Here is a 21,514-nt window from a genome sequence, read left to right on the forward strand (position 1 = left end):
GCAAGCTAGGGAGCCTATGATGTAGAGGGGGCCAAGGCAGGGGGTGAGTTTGAGTAAAAAGAGCGGGAAAGAAATTGAGTGTTGATGTGTGTAACGAGGCTGGATGGTATAAAAAAGGTGTGAATGAGATTGGGTTTTTCATGAGAATGAAAGAGTTTAGGACACCTATTATGGCATTTACCTTGGTTTGAGATAGGGAATTGAGTGTTGATGTGTAACGAGGCTGGATGGTATAAAAAAGGTGTGAATGAGATTGGGTTTTTCATGAGAATGAGAGTTTAGGACACCTATTATGGCATGTACCTTGGTAAACTATGAGCTATGGGTGGCTTTTTGAACATGGCTGAATGAATCCGGGCATTGCTTGAGTCCCTTTTTGAGAAGTTGGTGGCTACTCGGCCTACTTACTTAAAGTATGGAGATGGCAGTGGAAAGAAGTGAAACATTACAGAGCTTGCATGGCTTCGAGTTGAAATTTTGGATTATCGGACAATGCTAACCTTGGCATGCAACTTTACATTGACCTCCTTTGGGGCATCTCTACCTCACTCAATTTTAGCATGGTTGTAATAATATTTTACACCTTGAAGGGAGATACAGACCTAGTTGATTCTTGGGCTTTTGTCGTGGCTTCAATTGTGTTGCTAGCTCTTCTCCTTGATTAGGTTCTTTTCTTTGTTCTCTTCTTGAGGGAGGTTTTCATGCTCTTTCTCTCTCTCTCTCTCTCTCTCTCTCTCTCTCTCTCTTTCTCTCTCTCTCTCTCTCTCTCTCTCTCTCTCTCTCTCTTTCTCCTTCTTTCTCTCTTTCCCTCCTCTCTCTAAAATATCTTTTTTTTTTCAAATTAGTTTCTTTTGGTGCCATGTAGCACCCGTGGCTTGCATTGCCACATGGCACATAGGTGACCCTTTTTTTTCAAGCTATTTTTTATGGGGTGCCACATGGCACACATGGGCCTACATTACCCATGTGACCTATGTAACCCTAAATTTTTAAAGATTATTTTTTTGGGGGTAGGGTGCCATGTGGCACATGTAACCCATATATATTTTGGTGGGGTACAATGTGGCACATGTAATCCTTATATATATGGATGGGGTGCCATGATAAGCCTAATATATATATTAAGGATTTATTTTAGAGGGTGCCATATGGCACATGTGGGCTTGCATTGCCATGTGAAACATGAAACCCTAAATTATTTTTAAGAGTTTTTTAGGTGGGGTTCATGTGGGATGGTTCTTAACATGTGCATCCACTTCTATCTTAGTGTAAGTTTTCTCTGAATTTTATCTTGACAAATCAACATTGCTTGAGAGGGGTGTGTGAGTTGTTAGTTCTACTCTAGGCTCCTCTAGTGGTGGTGTACCCTTATCCATTACCTATTGAATCTCCCTAACACTACCTCATGTGACCAAATCCTCTTCGTACCTCAATCCACTGAGGTTGGAAGAACTTTCCCCATACAACATTGCCGTATATTGAAGGCACATCTCTCAACCAACTCCCTATGGAGATCAAAGCTGATCTTCTCTTATATTCAAGCCTTCTAAGTCGGTCTTGTGCTTCACTGATTTTTTCCTCAATCTCCATGTCTTTGGAAGTGGGGAAATATATTGCTCCCATTCTTTGGGCACTTATAGAATCCCTTCGAATGCATGGAGTAAGTTGTACCAAGTTGAGGATTGATCCCCCATCTTCAGGCTCTCATAACTATATCCTAGGATTCCATGGGCTAAGCCCATGAAACCTCCAGATAGAGTTGGAGAAGAAGTACCCTTCCCCCTACCAATTTCTCATTAAGAGGATTCTCCATGGTTTTCTCTCTACTCGATGATTCAAAAGAAGTACCTTTCTCCCCCGTCAATTCCTCACATTAAGAGGATTCTTCATGGTTTCCTCACTACTCGGCGATGATTCAAAAGAAGTGCACTTATCCCCCACCAATTCCTTATTAAGAGGATTCTCCATGGTTTTGGCACTACTCGATGATTCAAAAGAATTCATCCTTTGCAAAGGAAACACATTCCTTTATGTGTTGACTGTACGAGCTAACCCTAAGATTCTCTAGTAGGAGAATTAGATTCATCATCAGGGACAATGTCATCACCAACAAGCCTTCCTAACCTTAAGTGCATGAAATGATTTTAACTGACCAAAATATGGATTTTCACACACTTGGAATTCTCAAGTATGCAATTACTAGATTTCTATAGAATCACAATCGTGATAAAAAATCACAGTTGTGATCACGACAAGAATCATGGTAAAATATTTTTTTTCCCATTTGTCATCTGGTTCCCCTAGTGTTAGGGTGATCTTAGAATTATCCCTAAGCACTTATCTTGATGATATTCAAGGTGTCAGTTGTCATGATCCTATAAGGTAAAGAATCACAACCGTGATCCTTTGTAAATCATGTTGAGCAAGTTCAATGAATGTTTATTTAATTTCCCTCTAATACCCCTAGTAACTGTTTATTTAATTTCCCTCTAATACCCCTAGTAACTGTTTCAGATGTCTTTCTTATCAAATTATCAATTTTATCACTGTGATTGGTGACGTGGTAAATCACACCGCATGATTGTTGATCACGATAGGGGTGTGATTCTTAGGCATAAATTATGACATGGCAATTCACGATCGTTGATTGACAATCATAGTCCGTGATCTGTGATCTGTGATTCGTGATCACGATTAGATAAGAATAAATCTATCACAGAGAGATAAGGTGCCTTTAATGCATAATCCTGGGGTTAGTGGGATGGGTGGATTTATGAGAGAATCACAACGTGATCGAAAATCATGGGCGTGATTCTACAGATTACAGAATCACACCGACGTGATTCCACAAGTTTCGATTTAAAAATCAACGATTTGGGAGTGTAAATCTTAATTTTTCTAGCTCATATTTTTTATATTATTCCTTTGCAACAACATAAATTTTCAAACGATGTCAAGCAATAGAATCAATGGCTCTTTATTTTTTTTAAATTTCCAAGATTTTTAAAAAATGCCAGCAAATCAATGTTACCTACATAATCAGAACATGATTATGGAGTTCCCATCATGCAAGTATTGATGCAAATGCTTGTTTTATTGCTTTTCTAACTCTTAAACAATGCAAACACTAATTTCAAATGCTAAAACAATAGAAAATAACTCTTTTTTCCTCTTTTCTCACAACCTTATCCACAACTTATTGTCTTCTCAACCAATCACATAGTTTTAAAAAGTCATATTAAGGGAAAAAGAACTTGTATAAGAATAGTATAGGGAGTACAAATAGAGTAGAAAGAGACCGGTGAATCCCTGGCAGTACCACCAAAAATGTTACAGGCTACACCATCCCTCTCCTAATGCTATGGACAGTGCTTACCTTAACACGTGGTGTGGGGAAGTTGCTGGCACCTCTAAGCTCGTATCTTTGTGAAGACTCCAAGCTATGCTAGTGGTAGCTAGCTCCACTCCTTTGCCTGCTATCCCTATGAGGTTGCCTTTCTTTATACAAGGACACTTACTCCTCTCTACTCTCACACCCATAAACACAAACATAATAGGAATATGCACTAAGAATGTAGCTCTCTCTCTCTCTCTCTCTCTCTCTCTCTCACACACACACACACACACACACACACACACACACACACACCCACCCACTCCATAGAGAGAAGAGAGCAAAGAGATAAGACTAGACTCAATTGGCACAAAGGGGGATTGTGTCTTACGTTATGAGAATGTTGTTATTTATATAATTGGCCGTTATTCACACATGGGCACCGAAAACTTAATGAAAGATGAACTAAATGATTAGATATATAGACTTGTGGCACTACCACCATTCTCATAATTACAACATTTATAGTGCCATTTCATAACACTTATTGTGTTATCTCTCTTATGTAATAGAGAGATGCTAGATTAACCTCAAAATGGGGTTAACAATTAATTTAATTTACCAAGGGGTAACCTTGTAATTAAATACTCTAATATTTTAAGTATTGACACTTGATTTAATTATTTATTTTCTTTTTTCGAATGATTTTTTTATATCTTTTTTCTTTTTTAATTTGTAGGTGCGCACACTAATGTGTGCACATGTGCACCTAGAGGTCTTCTCTCTTATTTGTATATATAAACCTTAAAACTATTTGAAAAGGTCTTTAATATTTTTATTTGCACATAAATAATGAACATGATTATTTTTTCATAATCAATTGAAGTTTATAGCTTATTAAGAGGGATCTTACACTCTAATGCAAATAGGCTTTCGAATCAAATAAGAAATAAATCTAAACACATCCAAGACTCTAAAACCATATGTTTTTTTGGAGTGTAACCTCTCCTAATCAACATCAAGAAATATTGGGTGATCCAATAGCTTAGTGTGGAGAAAGAAAAATTGAGCTAAGCCCTAGGATAGTCCCCAACAAAAACACCTAATATGTTCAAGTCAAGAGGTTACCTTAGCCTTACCAAAGCATGTGTGGTTGGGCCATGCCTTAGAGTTGCAATTACAACTTACCTATATGGGTGCACTAGCTCATTCATCACATCCTGACTTCATTATCACCCATCAAAATTGTCCTTACTCATGGAGTGGAGGTAAAGTAGGAGGGCATGGGGGTCGTGGCACAGCTCTGGGCGCGAGCCCGAGTGAAACGGCCCCCAGTGCAGTTCTTGGTGGTAGTAGCAAATATTCAAATGAGAACTTTGAAGACCGAAGTGGAGAAAGGTTCCATGTGAACAGCAATTGGACATGGGTTAGTCGATCCTAAGAGATGGGGCAATCCTGTGTCAAGGGCTGTACGCCGCGCATTGAAAGGGAATCGGGTTAATATTCCCGAACCGGGACGTGGCGGCGGTGGACAGCGACGTGACTCGTAGATTTTGAATTTAGACTCGAAATTCTAAGATTTTAAGTGGAAACAGCTTGTTTATTAAAATTGTTAATTTTTTAACATCACAAAAGACCATAAATTCATGGGCAGGTAGTGTTATTGAAGATGGGCATGTTACAACTTAACTATATGAGTTGGTGCTATAACTATAAAGGGAAAGTACTCTCCTACAACAACATACAAAGTGGTCAGTCTCTAGTGTGAACTTGACTATATGAGCTCGCGCTATAACTATGCCATAACTCTAGTACTCCAACAACCTTTCATCCACTGGGCAGGTAGTGTTATTGAAGATGGGCATGTTACAACTTAACTATATGAGTTGGTGCTATAACTATAAAGGGAAAGTACTCTCCTACAACAACATACAAAGTGGTCAGTCTCTAGTGTGAACTTGACTATATGAGCTCGCGCTATAACTATGCCATAACTCTAGTACTCCAACAACCTTTCATCCACTCTGGTGGTATGTTGTCCATAGTCTCACCAACCATGCTAGTGGCATAAGTGTGGAAGCTGTCACCCAGGTGGGTCATCAATGTCTATCGTAGCACTAGTTGAGCTCGATATCTCAACACTCCCCCTCAAGCTCAACTCTGCACACTGCACTCCCAGTAAGCTCCTAAACTTGTGGAGCTTCTTTGTGCCCAATGCCTTTGTGAAGATGTCAGCCACATGATCCTCTATGCTGACATATACCAGATCTACATCACTTGCTGCTAGAACCCTCTCCCTCACAAAGTGATAGTGCACCTCAATGTGCTTCATTCTAGCATGGTATATTGGGTTACTGGTGGCCGACTGTATGCTACTCATTTTGTCACAATAAATAACAACTACCCTATCCACACGAGCTCACTCGTAGTATCACCAAGTAGCTTCTGAAACCAAGCTACCTGATAAGCTGCCCCATAGGAGCACCCCTGTACTCTACCTCTGTACTCAACAAGGCAAGTCAGATGTGCGTATAAGCCAAGAAAACAATCGAGAAGTGTTCTTTATCCTCAACTGCATAGGTGTCACATAGTGCGCAGATGAGAGAGAGAGAGAGAGAGAGAGAGAGAGAGAGAGAGAGAGAGAGAGAGAGTATTCTTACATAAATAGTTTGTTCTTTTTCTTTGGCAATATCAATGGCCTTTGTATTTCACTATGATGATGTTACATCATGGTTGGAGATGAGATTACTTTCACAAGGTAAAATCCTACAATTTTTTGTGTAAAAGAGTCCCGATCAGAGATGGTTTTTTTTCATATCTATAATAAAGTGTTTTAATGAAGATATTATTGTCTACTAATATAGTTTATAATAAAGTGTTTTAATGAAGATGCCATTGTCTACTAATATGGTTTTTTTCATAGTTTATAATTTGTGAAGAATCTTCTCAAAATTAATGAATTTTTGGGTTCCCAAATTTAATTGGATCTCGACCATCCAAATATTCCCAAGATTTTTCTAACCCTACTAATACCATCTTTTTCATAGTTCTCATTCCTCATAGTGGGATTCAAAGTATGTAAAAAAGGATGAACATTTGTAAAAAGGAAGCCCAAGTCTCCCCTTGATTATGTATGGTCTCCTAAACATCCACTATGTATTTATTGAGTCTATAGTAAAAGATTGGAAATTAAGAGGACCAAGCCCCTTGCAATCTTTGGTAAAAAATAAATCTAGATCCTTGGAGATTTTTGACATAGGATAAGACTTGAATAAAATAAGTAGACACCGATGGCCTTAATGACCTTTGTATCCTTGGATATTTTTGACATAGGATAAGACCTGAATAAGATAAGTAGACCAATGACCTTAGAATGACCTTCTTTGTATCCTTGGAGATTTTTGACATAGGATAAGACTTGAATAAGATAAGCAGACCAATTACCTTAGAATGACCTTCTTTGAATGAAAAGGACCTTAAGTAACATTGATTGGATTGAATTATGGAATTAGGACTTGGAAATGATCCCAAGCAGGGGAGAATCTGGAGAAGGCCTCACTAGGGTATGTTGTGGAATTAGGACTTAGAAATGATCCCAAGAAGGGGAGAATCTGGAGAAGGCCTCACTAGGGTATGTTGTGGTGGCTACAGGATCTTAACTTTCTTGAGAGTTGTGATGTCTCATCAAGCCAGCAGTGGTTTACATTGCTTTGAATGTGAATATGGTGTATGTTATGTGGAATCTTGCATATTTGAAATATTGTATTCAATGCATATGTGTTTGTTTGTGAAATCTTGTGAAGGTCCCACACAGGTTTGTTGTGTGGGGGTGTCTAATGTGCATCACAAAAAGGCAGTTATCGGCGTTTGTGAAAGATTTTAAAGGTCCCATCATACAGGTTTTTTGTGTGGGGGTGTCATCATTCATGATGTGCATCAAAAAAAGGCAGTCGTCATTTGAGATCTTAACCCTCTTGGCCGAATGTGGGTGTGCTCCTAGCATGTTTAGTATGCTGGACAGGGAGCCGCTGTGGAGTGAAATGGGTAGGGTAGTGTTTATAAGTATGCATGGGTAGTGCCTAGTGTTTATAAGTATGCATGCTAGTACTAGACATATGTGGCTTCTGATGTTGATACTTGGAGTGGTTATGCTTTAGGATAGGTGATGAATAATAAAAGCGACTCTAAGGATTGTTTGGCACTTGTGTTGAGGTGGATGTGAGACAATTTAGGGCTCCTCTAGTTGTTATTGTGGTCCAAGAGTGTTCGGGCTCATTGGTGCTACATAACATCCTAGTCTAAGGATAATGGCCATGGTGCAAGGAGATTTATCATGCTGATGTGTCACATTAGCATCACATCTGGTCATTATTATGGTCTAGGAGTGTTCGAGCTCATTGGAGCATAACATCCTAGTATAAGGATTATGGTCATGGTGCAAGGAGATTTATGATGATGATGTGATGTTGATGTGTCACTTATGATATGTGATATGTGACATGGACATATGATATATGCATGTTATGAAAATGATTATATGATGTATGTTTCTGTTTTTCAAAGGAAGTGTGCATGTGAACTTATTTTTTGAAGTGGTGTGTGTGAGTAAATGGCAATTATCAATTATAGGTGTGTGAATTCACATTGGCTCCTTAGGTCTAGTGGTGTGGGTAGAAGCTAGACCCATGGGATTGGACATGGCTAGGCCTAGCCTAAGGATCTGGTCAAAGTATAAAAAGGATTAAACATTGGAAAGTGGGCAATTGGGTGGACTTGAGCTATGGGTACTTTCCAAACAAGATAAATTTGTGGTGTTGTTAGAACAAGAAAAACTTAGGATAAGTAGTTTAATTGGCAATTATAAAGAGTTGCCTTTATAATCGAGGAGTCAAGACATATTCTTGAGCCTCAAAGAGCTACTTGATGTAACCTGCTTATGATAATTATGAAGGGAAAACACCTAGAGAAATTCAACTTTCATGTGTAAGGATTTTTTTTTATTTAGACTTAGAGGAGTTGATAGAATAGCCAAGTAATAGGACATGAGACCTTGAGTAAGTATCTATATCCTTAGTGTGATTCCCTTACCACCATATATAGAAGGGTAGGAGTCTCATAGCTAGTATCAGAGAACTGAGCTAGGTTTAGACAATGTTATATGTATTTTTATCATACGGTGCACTGCATGGAACTGAAACTTATAGTATTTTACTAGGTTTCTCTTTCAGATGGAGTAGCAATCAACAAGACCCTATCTATTTGGAGTCCCTAAACTATCTTTGAAGGACAACATGATAGCCTTCACCTTCAAGCACCTTCTTTCCTCAGCTTGTTAGCACATATCGAGTTGACCTGGCTTGACACTTTGCGAGCCTCTATTTTCCAATCACTATTGGATCAGATGTATAGATGGTACTCTCGAGACATAGTGGATCATGGCACCCTACAGCTAAGATGACTGGTGATTGATGGAGAACATGGAAAACATTACCCTTACAAAATGATCCTTATTCAATTGGCTGTTATGAGATGGATTGTTCTCTGGGGGGGGACTTTGTTGGGCAAGATCTTATAGTTCATAGATTGATGTATAGGACTCTTAGGCATTATATTCCTAGACATAGAATCCCGACTATTAGCCAAGCCTCTGATCAAGTTTACTATGGCATGCCCATTTGTATGTATCGTTGTTGCTCCATGAGAGCTAGGCTTGGTCTCATTGATGACAGGAAGGATGGCTAAAGATTTTGCACAAGCCATTTCTAAGAAGACAGTCCATCAAAATGCTTTTTATGCCCCTCCCTCTCGAAGAGAGCTCCATCTAATTATGATATCCAAAGTTAAAGAGAAATATGGGATAAAATTGGGGCCAGGTATCTAAAGCTAGTGGTCCTAGAGGACAAGATTCTTTCTTAATACATTTGGATCTGTAATTTTATCTTAAGAAGGAGCGGAAGTGTTTTAAATGCCAGCAACCCAAGATATTTGATGAATGAGTACCGAATACACCCATTGCTATTACCTTTTTGACTCCTTTACTCCAGGATCTCATTACCATAGGCTTGTGGTCTCAGACAAAAGCAATAAAGGATCTTCGTCTTAGAATTGGAGAAATTAGAGAAGGCAAGTTCCAGCACAGTTAGTAGTAGCTTCTAATGCTATACAATAAACTAGCCCAAGAGGAAGAAGAAAGAGGTATAATCATGTCGCTATTGAGCACCAGGGTCAGAACCAACAATTCTCTGTAATCCAGACCCCATCAAATTTCTAAGGTAAAATTTTTAAGCTTTGGGTTGATTAGCACTCATTCGTTCATGTCTAAGGTAAATATTTTAAGCTTTTGGTTGATTCAGAAAGCACTCATTCACTCATTTCTAAGATAAACATTTTAACTTTTGGTTTGACTCAGGAAGAACTCATACGTTTATTTTACTTGGATACTTACGTAAACTAGTAACCAATCAAAAGTAAGGTAAATTAATGCAAGTGAAATTGGCTAGTGGAAAGGTCCTTTTCATGTGCCATAAGAAGACAGATGTAATTTAGTTCTCCTTAGATGGAAACACGAACGAGTGTAAGTTTAGATCTTGCCCTTAGGTGTGTATGATGGGATTGTTAGTATGGATTGGCTCACGCAGAATCAGGTTGATGATATTCACCATCACAAAGGGACCATTTCCTTTATGGATCTTCAGGAGAATAAGGTGCAAAGGATTGGAGTGACTAGAGCTCCCACCCTGTAACTTATAAAGCCACCTAAGTTATTGAAGAGACTCAATAAGAAGCAAGTAATTTATGTTATTAAACTCAATCCTACAAGTAAAGGGCTAGAAATGATTAAGTGAGTATGCTAACATATTTCTTGAAGATTTGATTGAAATTTCCCCAACTTGTGAGATTAATCATGAGATAGAGTTGATCCTCAAAGCCCACAACCAACTGCAAAAGAGCTCATAAGATGGCTGCTCCAGAAATAATTGAGAAGTAATTTAGATTAAGAAATAGTTGATGTGACTAGAGATCAACAAGGACAAGTCCCATTTCACTTAGTGGGTAGAGTGTTGTTGCCTCCCTAGCCAGGGACATCTAACATGAGTGTGCCCCTACTGCTCGCCCGGCGACGGCACGCCAAAATTCTCACCCCTAGGCATTTGTAACTCTCCCGGGGGAGCTACTTGAGCCTCATTATTTATTGACTGTCCAGAGAGCTCCACCACCGGATCCTCCCTTCAATCGATGACCCCATATGGCCACGGCCCACCACTCGTGTCCTCGTGTTATGAACTCAAGATGGGAATGGATGCGATGATATGCAGCATCTACCATTGACTTGAGTGTCGCTTTCAAAAGTCGCATTGCATCACGAGAAACCAGAATATTGGGAATTGTTCCCCCCTCCCTCCCTGAGGAGAAATCAGATATCTACAAATGATGTTCTTGGACTTATAGGTCCCCCCTCCTCTCCAAGGGCTTGGACTCCCTTTCATGCTCGCTCTTACAAACTGTCATTAGCCTCACCTCCTGACTGCTCACAGTGGGGACCCCAGAGAGGGACACCCTCCCCCGATTTAAATTTCTGAGACCTAAGGAGGCTCATAGAAAATTAGAAAGTCCATGGTTTGTAAAGAAAATAATCTAGACTTAAATTAGAAGACAAACTAAGCACAATCAAAAAGCATAAACAAAGCACTATCACATTACATTATCAAAACAGTACATCACTATATAGCTTCTATAGGAGCTACACAACGATGAGAAAAGGATTCATCATTATATAGCTCTATCATAAACAAAGCACTATCACATTGAATTATCAAAAGAGTACATCACTATGTCGCTTCTCTAGGAGCTATATAACGATCAACAAAGGATTCATCATTATATAGATTCTCTAGGAGCCCTCATCATAGGATAAATGCAACCTAGTACAAGGCATGTTACCATAAAGGTGCCACCGAGCATAAAGCATGTGACTCACAAACCACGTGACTCCCACACTAATCATGTTTTGATGTGGCCATCAATAAGCCTTTTTGACTTTATTATGAACTTTTACATTATGCATATTACCTTGAAGATATAACCATCCAAATGAACCTTCCTAGACAACACACACTCTAAGGTTTATGCCTCAACCCATTGAATACTTCTAAGATCACATAAATTCTAGCAGTCCCCCTTCATGTAGTGATCCTAGGGTAGGTATCTCACCCTAATATTTTAGGTGTACAAGAAATGACCCTATGCCCAAGGTTTATGCTTCCCCTTGTCCAAACTCAAGATCCAAGTCCCCCTTCATGTAGTGATCCTAGGGTAGGTATCTCACCCTAATATTTTAGGTGTACAAGAAATGACCCTATGCCCAAGGTTTATGCTTCCCCTTGTCCAAACTCAAGATCCAAGATCAGCAACCTCCCTTGACCTAGTGATCCTAGGGTTGTAAGCACTCATGATCTCATCCTAACATTTGAATTACAAGAAACGACCTTATACCCAAGATTTATTTTTCCCCTCGTCCAAATCGAGGATCCAAGATCAATATTTCAACACCCCCTCACCCCTTGATGGACCCCATCCTACCCTCGGACCTTGTGGAGACCACATGACCCTCTTTGATAGATGCTACTTGCCCCCTCCCTTGCTAGACTTGCCACCCTCTTGAGAGCCTCCTCCTCCCCCTAAATCTACCAATGAATGATCATCTCCCCTCCTCCCCCTAGGTGCCTCCCCCCTAAGCCTCCTCCTCCCCCTAAATCTACCAATGAATGACCATCTCCCCTCCTCCCCGTAGGTGCCTCCCCCCTAAGCCTCTCAAAGCAATACCACCTAATGGGTCTCTTTCTAGAGCTTCTCAGACCTAGTGAAGACCTAGATTACTACTCAGTAGTGATAAAGTACCCATCCTCACCCCCTTAGAGGCCCCCCATTTCCTACTGAGATACTCGGTGTACTATGCTTTCTTCAAGCATATCTTTGGTGGATTCATGAGCACAGTTTTGAGGAGACCAGGGCACCATTACGAGTTTGTGTGGTACTCTACTACACCCTAGAGGATGTAGGAGCTTATGTTGGGGGTGAAGACCACTCTCTACATGAGCAAGAGACATACCACTTGAGATGCTATGAGGAGAGACACTCGTGTTACTGATGCCATGGAGGTGGCCTGCTTTTGCACCTTTCTCCTTAAGAAAAAGGAGGCTTTATATATTCATGTACTTTCACTTCACCTTTCTCAGTAAGAAGGGCACATACAAACAACTTCATCGCCCTGATATCTTGCCTAAGAAGGCACGAACACAGGCCCTTGTACAGTGGATCCACCTAGACACCATCATTTGAGGTTACTTCGAGCAGCCACACCACGGTAGGATAGCTAGTCTGTTGCCTCAAACCTAGCCCCAAAGGTGTCTCTAGTCGTTGAATGCCACCTCAACTTCCCACCACACATGAGGATTACCTTATGGAACACATCCGAGTCCTGGGCGGTGGTGGCTACTATCGAGAGACGAGGCACACAAAGGATCTGAGAGGAGCTTCAGATAACACTAGGTTGTGCTGATCTTGATATTCTCATGGTTCAAGAGCATCATCTCATAGTAGGTAGTAGGACCTGCTGTGTGGCAGCTATGGGAAGATCCTCCCACACAGTCTGGTCCCCCTAGATTTTGGGCCCTTGACGGGAGGAGTATGCATCTGTATAAGACACACTCTAGTCCCTTTGGTGGAAGAGTTAAGCATGATCATCCCTGGCCATGGCTGATCCTACGCATTGGGAAGAGGCCCCAACTTTGGCTCCTCAATATCTACACCCCTAATAATGGGGTCGCCACACTGAGCGCATAACCCCCTGGTTTCACGTGAGTCCCCATGGTAGAATTCTAGTGCATAGATGGAGACTTCATCATGCTTGAGGATCCTAGAGATCTTGCAATGGTGGTGGGTGGTGCCCTATCTCGACAGTCTCTGGCCTTGAGGGTGCCACCTGGGAGGAGACTTCTCTTCCACATCCGCTAGTGCAACCAAGACACCTAGCATCTTCTTGGCACTCACCTTCTCCCATTCCAAGTGGTGCACTGAGAGGACCACTCTTTCTCATCGTGATCGTTTCTATGTGGACGAGTGGGGCTGTGCATGATTGAAATCCTCACTGGAACAACATTCTCCGACCATGTACTAGTGATTCTCACCTTTTTAGAGTTGAGCCATGTAGACAACTACTTAGCACAAGGATTCAAGACCGCATGCTTCAAGACCCAGATTTGGACCTCCCACCATTTTTCACCTAGATAGGCAGTTTTTCTCCTATCAATCTATATTTTGTGTTGCTAAATAGGCAATTTTGCCCCTAGATAGGTAGCAATCGATCTAAATGGACTATAGCTCCTTCCTTCAAGCCTCCATGTAGGAAAGGCTTAGGGCATTTAGAGAGGAGGAGAGGGGCCTATGTAGCTTAGCCTCTCTTCAATGACTTTAGAAGAAAACCCTAGATAGGCTTTGGGTTCATGCCCAAATGGAGGCATCTCGCACCCCTGGGGGGTTCACTCGTAGTAAAGGGGACACATCACTTGCGTGCATAGATTTCTACAAAACCCCCTATTTATGGACCTTATGAGACTAATATGACCCCCTATTTAATCTTAAGAATATGATGTACATGTAAGAATTATTTTATATCCCTTTTCTTAAATGTACAATTTAGGGTTGAGGTTGCCACTAAAGTGTCAAGTCATAATGGTGAATGTTTTAAATTGTTCAAAAAATTTAGCAACATAACGACAAAAGAATGAGCATCCAAAAATTTTGGAATGATCGTAAGCTACCTAATTTATCAAAATGAGCTCTCCATAAGGTGGCTTGAGCATTAGTGACCAGAGAACAATCAATCAAATGTAAATTTGAAATTAAAATAAATTTGATCACTAGAACTAATCATATTATGATAAGTTTATTTTAGTATATTGTTACCTTTCAATAATATACGGACGACCGACCTCAGAATTTATTTTTGCATAAGCTAGGAAATATAATAAAGGGATTTTAATAGTTAAATCTTCAAAGTTTGTTTATTTAAGAGTGTCCCAATCAAAAGAGATTTTTGGCCATTTATAATTTTAACTTTTTGCACCATAAAGTTTTCCAAAAAATCTAACATCATTTCGACAACCAGGTAGAACATTTGCACATTGTGGGAAAACTTAATCCCTCAATCAAAAAAAAATTGGGCATAAATTTTTTTTGATCAAACTTTGATAAGTTTTTATTCTACAATAAGTTTTTTTTGTATAAAACTAGAACCTTATATTATAATGTGTGAAATACAACATGCACTCGTAAACAATTATACATCACTTTTTTGACATTAATGAAATGATAAACTTGAAACTAAAGTCTTCACTTGTAAGATTGATAAAGAGAAAGTGCTTACTTGTTTTGTTTTCACTTGCTTAGCATGAAGAGAAGTGTTGAGCTTTTAAAAGAGCTAGTTAATAATGTTGTGCTTTGCCTTTGACTTTCTAATGCTTCTTTACCTAAAACTCTACATTCACCTAGATACATATAACATTATGAGATTGTTTAAAAAAAGAGATTTATTGATTTAATTAGACTTAAATCATTTAAATCATCAAGAAATTATCTCACCTTTATAAAAGAATACCAAAGTGTATTTATATGAGTTGACTTGAAGTGCCATCTTCTAACTCTTTTCTTGTTAAAAAATCTTGCACATACAAGAAGACTAAAAAATGAGCTTACACTCACGATAATCATTATCTGCAGCGGTCAGCATACCATACATATCCTTCATCCTCTTATTTGAATCTAGTAAAGACAACAACATCAACCGTTTGCTTTTCGTTATCTCAACATTTTCCAAATCTCGTAGCTTCTATAGGGTGATAACAGAATCAGGATTATCAAACCTTAAGCTGAGCACCCTAGACACCCACTGATCACCAAGATTTGGATCGAGGACATTAAGTACCTAGGCACATACCATAACAAATATAACACCATGACAACTCACCCTCTTAGAGTAAGCATGCAAATTTTGAAGAGCGGATACATACGATGCCCATACGGTCAGAAAATCTCTTATGGAGAAGGTATGGGAATGGCAATGCAGATGCATCCTCTTTTGGGTGCTTTATATTTTTTCAAGGTATGGGTAATCTAGTATGGACCCATTCACAAACCTTATTGGTGACGAGTGTAAAAACTATCACCCAAGCCAACGACAAGATATTGGCAAAGAACAAAGTGCAACAATAAGGAAATAGAGAAAAGATTGCTCAAATCAACAGATAGAAGGTCATTCATACATACATTCATAGCACAAGGTAATGTAACCTAGTATGTAGACCCTTGAGTGTATTGATACGTAATAGATATTCAAGCTTGTGGCTTCTTTTCTACCACATGATTTCATGCTATGAACAAACCCTACTGGCTTCAACACAACATATTGATAAGTGGTTGATATGGAAGCTTGTAGCTTCTATGCCCATGTTCAATAGTATATACACTCATATGTGCTTTAGACACGTATTGATACATAGTATATATAGTTGATGTGCTTTCACACCATGCTGATGTACTTTCAAACCATGATACATAGTCAATGTGCTTTCTCACCATGCCACATATTGATACACACAGTCTATATAGTTGATGTGCTTTCTCAACATGATACGCATGTGACATGATTTCTCACCATGTTGCGTATTGATACGCAGTAGCATAGTAGATGTGCTTTCTCACCAATGCACGTATTGATACATACTAGACACGATTGATGTGCATAGAAGGGAAAACTCCACCGGTAACCAACCTCAAAAAAACCCTAAAATGTAAAATAAAATACATAATCAACAAGAGTAAGCAATTGCTCCAACCTTACTGGACAGGGGGGAATGTGATCGCATTGGAGAAGCCGTCCAGCCATGTTGAACCAGATGACTCGAGCACAAGTAGGGGAGCAAACTTTCAAAGCAAGTGAGGAGACATGCAAGATGCACAAAGGAGAGAAAGAAAAGGAGGAGACAAGAAAGAAGCACAAAGAAGGGAAAGAAAAGACAAGTAGAGGTGGAAAATTACCCTTGAACATTTCCCCATGGGGCCACTAATTCTCTTACTCTCTTTCTCTATCAATTTAGAGACTATGCAAAAAAAATCATTTTTCTTCACCATAATTCAGAGGTTTCATGGCAGATGCAACTCAAGCCAATTAGTTAATCAAGACATTATATAATGGAGGACCTGATAATGAAATGGAAGGAAAGGAAAGAACTTGTTCATCCCATTGGGAGATGAACATGGTTATGCATGTTAAAAGATGTGTGAAGGCTTCATACCTAGTGGAGCACAAATTTTTATGCAGTAAGTGGAGAGCTGCAAGATTTACAGTTGAGGTAGACAAGTAGTGCAAAGAAGCTCTAATGCAATTCTCATCCACAAACCATGTGAAGGCTGGTGAGCTCCCATGGCTTATGGCTTGGTTTAATTGGTGGCATGTAAGGGTGACCCAACGTTAGAATACTAGCGTGGCATGTGAACAAGGGTGTAGATATGATGGGTGTGTGTGTGAAGTTACCCTGGGGATGCAAACCCTAACCCTAGGTGATTATGCCTATATAAAGGCACATTGTGCTCCATTCCCACATATGAGATTTAAGGGATTGAGAGATTGATTGAGGTGTTGAATGGTTGAATCGTCAAGTGGTGGTTCGTGTATGTGAGCTCTCCCTCATGGGATAAGCCTTCATGCACTAATCGGGTCGAGTCCTCGGATTGACATTGTGTTTCTTAACACATTTGTTGATCGGTAATACTCTATGAGCACTATATTGCACGGTAAAGAGAACCGCTCTACATATTGCATGCTCATGGTCCTTACTTTGCAAATGAAGGAAGTTTAGCGATATGGTCTACACAAGGCATGGAGCGATCTCATTGGCAAGCACGATGTACTTTCCAAAAGACAACTGCTCATGGAGGTGGAATCTATGATGTCAATCCAATGAAACAATTACTTCTATGGTGGTATAGAAAGATGGTAATAAGGTTAGAGGAGAAGAAACCTATGTCCAATGGATCACATGCAATATATAGAGTCATATGTGAGGTTAGAAAGGCACGATTTGAGAATTCATCAAGTAGAGATAAACATGCTAAATGGTTGAGAACTCAAGAAAGAGAGGGAAGCAAGTGGAAAATCCAAGATTCAAGTGTTTCACATGAGCAAATGCAAGTTGAAACTCTGTATTTTTTTGTTGATGCAAGTATTACCCTACTAAACCAAAATGGCTTTCACATAGAGCTTGTAAACCAATGTGATATATCACCCATAATCTCACTAATTATAACCATAATATTAAATGATTTTAGAGAGCCCCAGTTGTCCCTTAAGAAACTAATAATAAAGAGTATCCTCTTGTACATGCTCTAGCCTCTCGCTCTTTTTTTATGTATGCATGTGTTTTGGTCATGTCATTAGTGATTAAGTGTAGCTAAGCACACCCCATTGTCTTGTGTGTTAATCACCTTATCCTCTTCTCCTCCACACACGAGTAGGCTCTTGGTCACCATTGTGAATCTTGTCACACATGGTATCAAAGCAGGTTTGACCCCCCCCCACATTGCATTCAACTCCTATCACAATGGTTGTTCAAGATTAGTGGCCGTTTCTGCTCGAGCTCTAAACTGGAGACATTAAGGACAACTCAGGGCGTAGCCGGTTGTCACCTCAATTGAGAGGTTAATGGTCAGGAGGTTGTGAATGAGCCAAAACTTAGAGACTGGGTGCAATTTCTCTGTCTCTCTGGTCATGCGCCGCAATCACGCCATCCAAGTTCATCCCCTCCAATTTCTTTGGGGATTTCTGTTGCCCCCTAAAGGCATTCCTCCTTCCTAAAATCTAGCCCCTGGGAAGCAATCTAGCGCACGTGGTCAGCAACTTTGCAGAGACAGGTTTGCTTTGGCTTGATACATTTCTGGTGATTGCATACTAGTTCTAACCTAATTGCATGTGTGAGGTCTATCTACTTCTTATTTTAGAAGTATCGCCATCACCTGACATAAATCTATACCACAACTTCTCTAATGTAGGCCCAATACCCAGATGTTTTCCAACCATGAATTCCTTATAATGGGCACTTTGCAACACTGCCATAGCTAAGTTTGCACTACATGCCTCATAAAGGGTGATATACTGGTGTGTCCATGTGCTACCCTCATGCGAGAGTGTTTTATCTCTAACAAATTTGTTGTTGAAACAAAGCCCAAGTTCTTGTGTTGCTCTAGAAGCATTGCTCCCTATTGGTGTGACAAGATTCACAATGGTGACCAAGAGCCTACTCGTGTGTGGAGGAGAAAATGATAAGGTTCTTAACACACAAGATAGTGAGATGTGCTTAGCAACACGTAACCACTAATGACATGACCAAAACACATGCATACATAATAAAAGAGAAAGAGGCCAGAATGTGTACAAGAGGATACTCTTGCTTATTAGTTGCTTAAGATACAATTGGGGATCTCCCTCATACATGGAAATGGAGCACAATGTGCCTTTATATAGGCATAGTCACCTAGGGTTACGGTTTTCATCCTCGGGGTGACTTCACACACACACCCACCTTATCTACACCCTTGTTCACGTGCCATGCTAGTATTCTAACACACACACACACCTTATCTACACCCTTGTTCACATGCCATGCTATTATTCTAACACCCCCCCTTAATGCCAGCAATGTCAATGCTTATGGCATAGACTGGGTGGCATTGGCTTACATGATGGAAAGATTCCCCCCCTATGAGTGGAATGCCTTTATAATGTAGGCTTTACAAGGATTTTTTGGTGATGTGTGTTTACAACAAGAGATTCCCTACTAATGGAGGCTCGGAGGCATATTTGGCTGTTGGACCATTAGATGAAGTTGAATTTGGACACTTAGAAGTGATGTGCCCAGTTTGCTTACATTTGATGTATTCCATCTTGTTGGGGTACTTGATCCAATAATTATTTTCATGGTACCCTTTTTTCTTGCAACAATGAGAGCACCTGAACACTTGATTGGCAAGTGCTTGATGTGTAGAGGTAGAGGGGGAGTCCCAAGGCTTGTTATCTCCCTTGGGCTGATTATCTACATCAAGGCAAGACTAGATGACTCCTTCAAGTGTGGGGTTGCGTATATTCCTCAATGTGGGATACACACGCTTTACAGAAGTGTCAAGAGGAAGAGAGGTAATGCAAATCCAAGAGTAATACTATCCATAGATAGCCAACCATAACTCTTAAGAGGATCATAGGGGGCAATAGCAAGCAACGTGTGGTGGACAATAAGAAAATGAAAATATGCAAGGAGAGTGTTGTTCATCTAGCATAATGGGCCATATGTAGGACGGAACCTAAAAGTGAAGTGACATGTTTTTGCTATCTTGAATCCACGGGGAGTAGATGTGGACAACTTATAAACAAGCTTGGCAAGAGTGCAATTATGGGTGTTCCAACACCATGTTTCAAAGGGAGAAGGCAGTATACTTAGTACATTTGGTTTTGCAACAATGATGTTTTGCATGCATGGAAGGTTGATATGTCGGTAGTTGGAACCACTAGCTTACGCTTCTACAACATGGAAGAATTCTGAGGGGACAATGGTAACTGGCATAGAAAGAGAGAAATTAAAGAGAGAAGGTTTTGTGTTGGATGGAGATGGAGAACCAGTTGTGCCAGTGAGGCATTGGATCATGTACCACACCACCAAGCCAAACCAGTTGTGCCAGTGAGGCATTGGATCATGTACCACACCAAGCCATGAAAGACCAACATCATGCAGGGATGAAAAGTTGGTGAAGTGGAGAAGAAAATTGAACAAGCAATTTATGAGAGGATCGATAGAGCAAAGACAATGGTTTTGCAGAGGTGGTGCAAGAGATCATTGTGGTGGTAAGGCAAACCCACGTGTTTTTTTGAAGATAGAAGGCTTTCCTTATTCAACCACCATTTCTCAGTTTCCTTGATGTTCCTGTGAGGACTTCATGCAACGGGACACAGTTAAATTGGCTTACATGCCATGCAAGCATGTATAATATGTGTTCATTCAGATCTTGGGACTCCAAGAAAAGGTGCATCAATTCATCCAGGAAGCTCTATCAAAGTTGGAGTTATCACAAGCAAAGAGATACATGAGATGGAGTGCCATGTATCTCACTTGTAGAATGCAATCTTGCCTATTATGCTTTGGTAGCTACATTGTGTGCATTTCGTGTTTAGAAAACTGAGGTGTAGCTTGCTAATGGCCGACTCAACTAGGTCACTCCATTTTGGTTGTTTTGCTTTCTACTTTCCTGTATCAAGAATGTGTTTTGTATTGTCATGTTCTTGGATAATATCATGGAAAATTTAGTTCACAATACTAATATCTAAATAAAATTAAGGGTCTCCCCAACTAAGATGTGACGTGCTCTCGATAAAATTTCCCGTGATATTTGATGCACCCATGTCATAGCTAAATAAATTATTAGTTCTAGATTTTCAAGTTATTTTTTGTGAAGGGATATTGCTCGTTTTTCTTTGCTCATTGTTTGGGCCTCACTCGGTTTTCGTCACTCACCTTTCGGTAATCCTTGTTATTACCTATGCCAATTTGTGTTGATTCTCAACAAATTTTGCCTACTGATCCTTGTTTATTATAAGGGGGAAATACTCGAGGAATCGATGCACCAACTTTAGATCAACTAGAAGATGCAATAAATGCTAAAAGATCGACAATCAATGAATCTAAGGATATTCCTAGATATTGTTGAATTTGCATTTCTTAGTTCTCTACATGATGTAGATAAACCTAATTTTTTTGAAGAGGCTCAAGAAGATCCAAATTGAGTGAAGGCCATGCAAGTTGAAATCAGGTGAAAGCCATGTAGGATGAACCTGAGCCTTTTGAAAGAGGCTCAAGAGATCCAAATTGGGTGAAAGCCATGTAGGATGAAATTCATTCCATTAAAAAAAAGGTACTTGGGATTTAGTGGATCTACCACTTGGCATGAAAGCTATTGGTACTAAGTGGGGTTTCAAAGCCAAAAGAAAGACAAATGGTGACTTGCAGGAAAAAGTTAATGTAAGTCAAACAGCTAGATTTTTCGAACCTAGGCAAGAACAAAAGGTATACAAGCTCAACA

The 21,514-nt window shown here is 39.9% G+C and overlaps 1 long non-coding RNA gene across 1 annotated transcript; it reads right to left on the reverse strand.

Moving 5' to 3' along the window:
* Nucleotides 1-15,086: 15,086 nt before the first annotated feature.
* Nucleotides 15,087-16,506, reverse strand: LOC147605799 (uncharacterized). Its single transcript, XR_015265100.1, has 3 exons — nucleotides 16,228-16,506; nucleotides 15,256-15,317; nucleotides 15,087-15,154 (listed from the first exon to the last, which is right to left on the reverse strand). It is a non-coding gene; the product is annotated as an uncharacterized LOC147605799 (long non-coding RNA).
* Nucleotides 16,507-21,514: the final 5,008 nt, after the last annotated feature.

Source organism: Cibotium barometz, chromosome 58 (assembly GCF_041138505.1).
Source record: "Cibotium barometz isolate CiBa-2024 chromosome 58, ASM4113850v1, whole genome shotgun sequence".
In the NCBI taxonomy this organism is placed as follows: domain Eukaryota; kingdom Viridiplantae; phylum Streptophyta; class Polypodiopsida; order Cyatheales; family Cibotiaceae; genus Cibotium; species Cibotium barometz.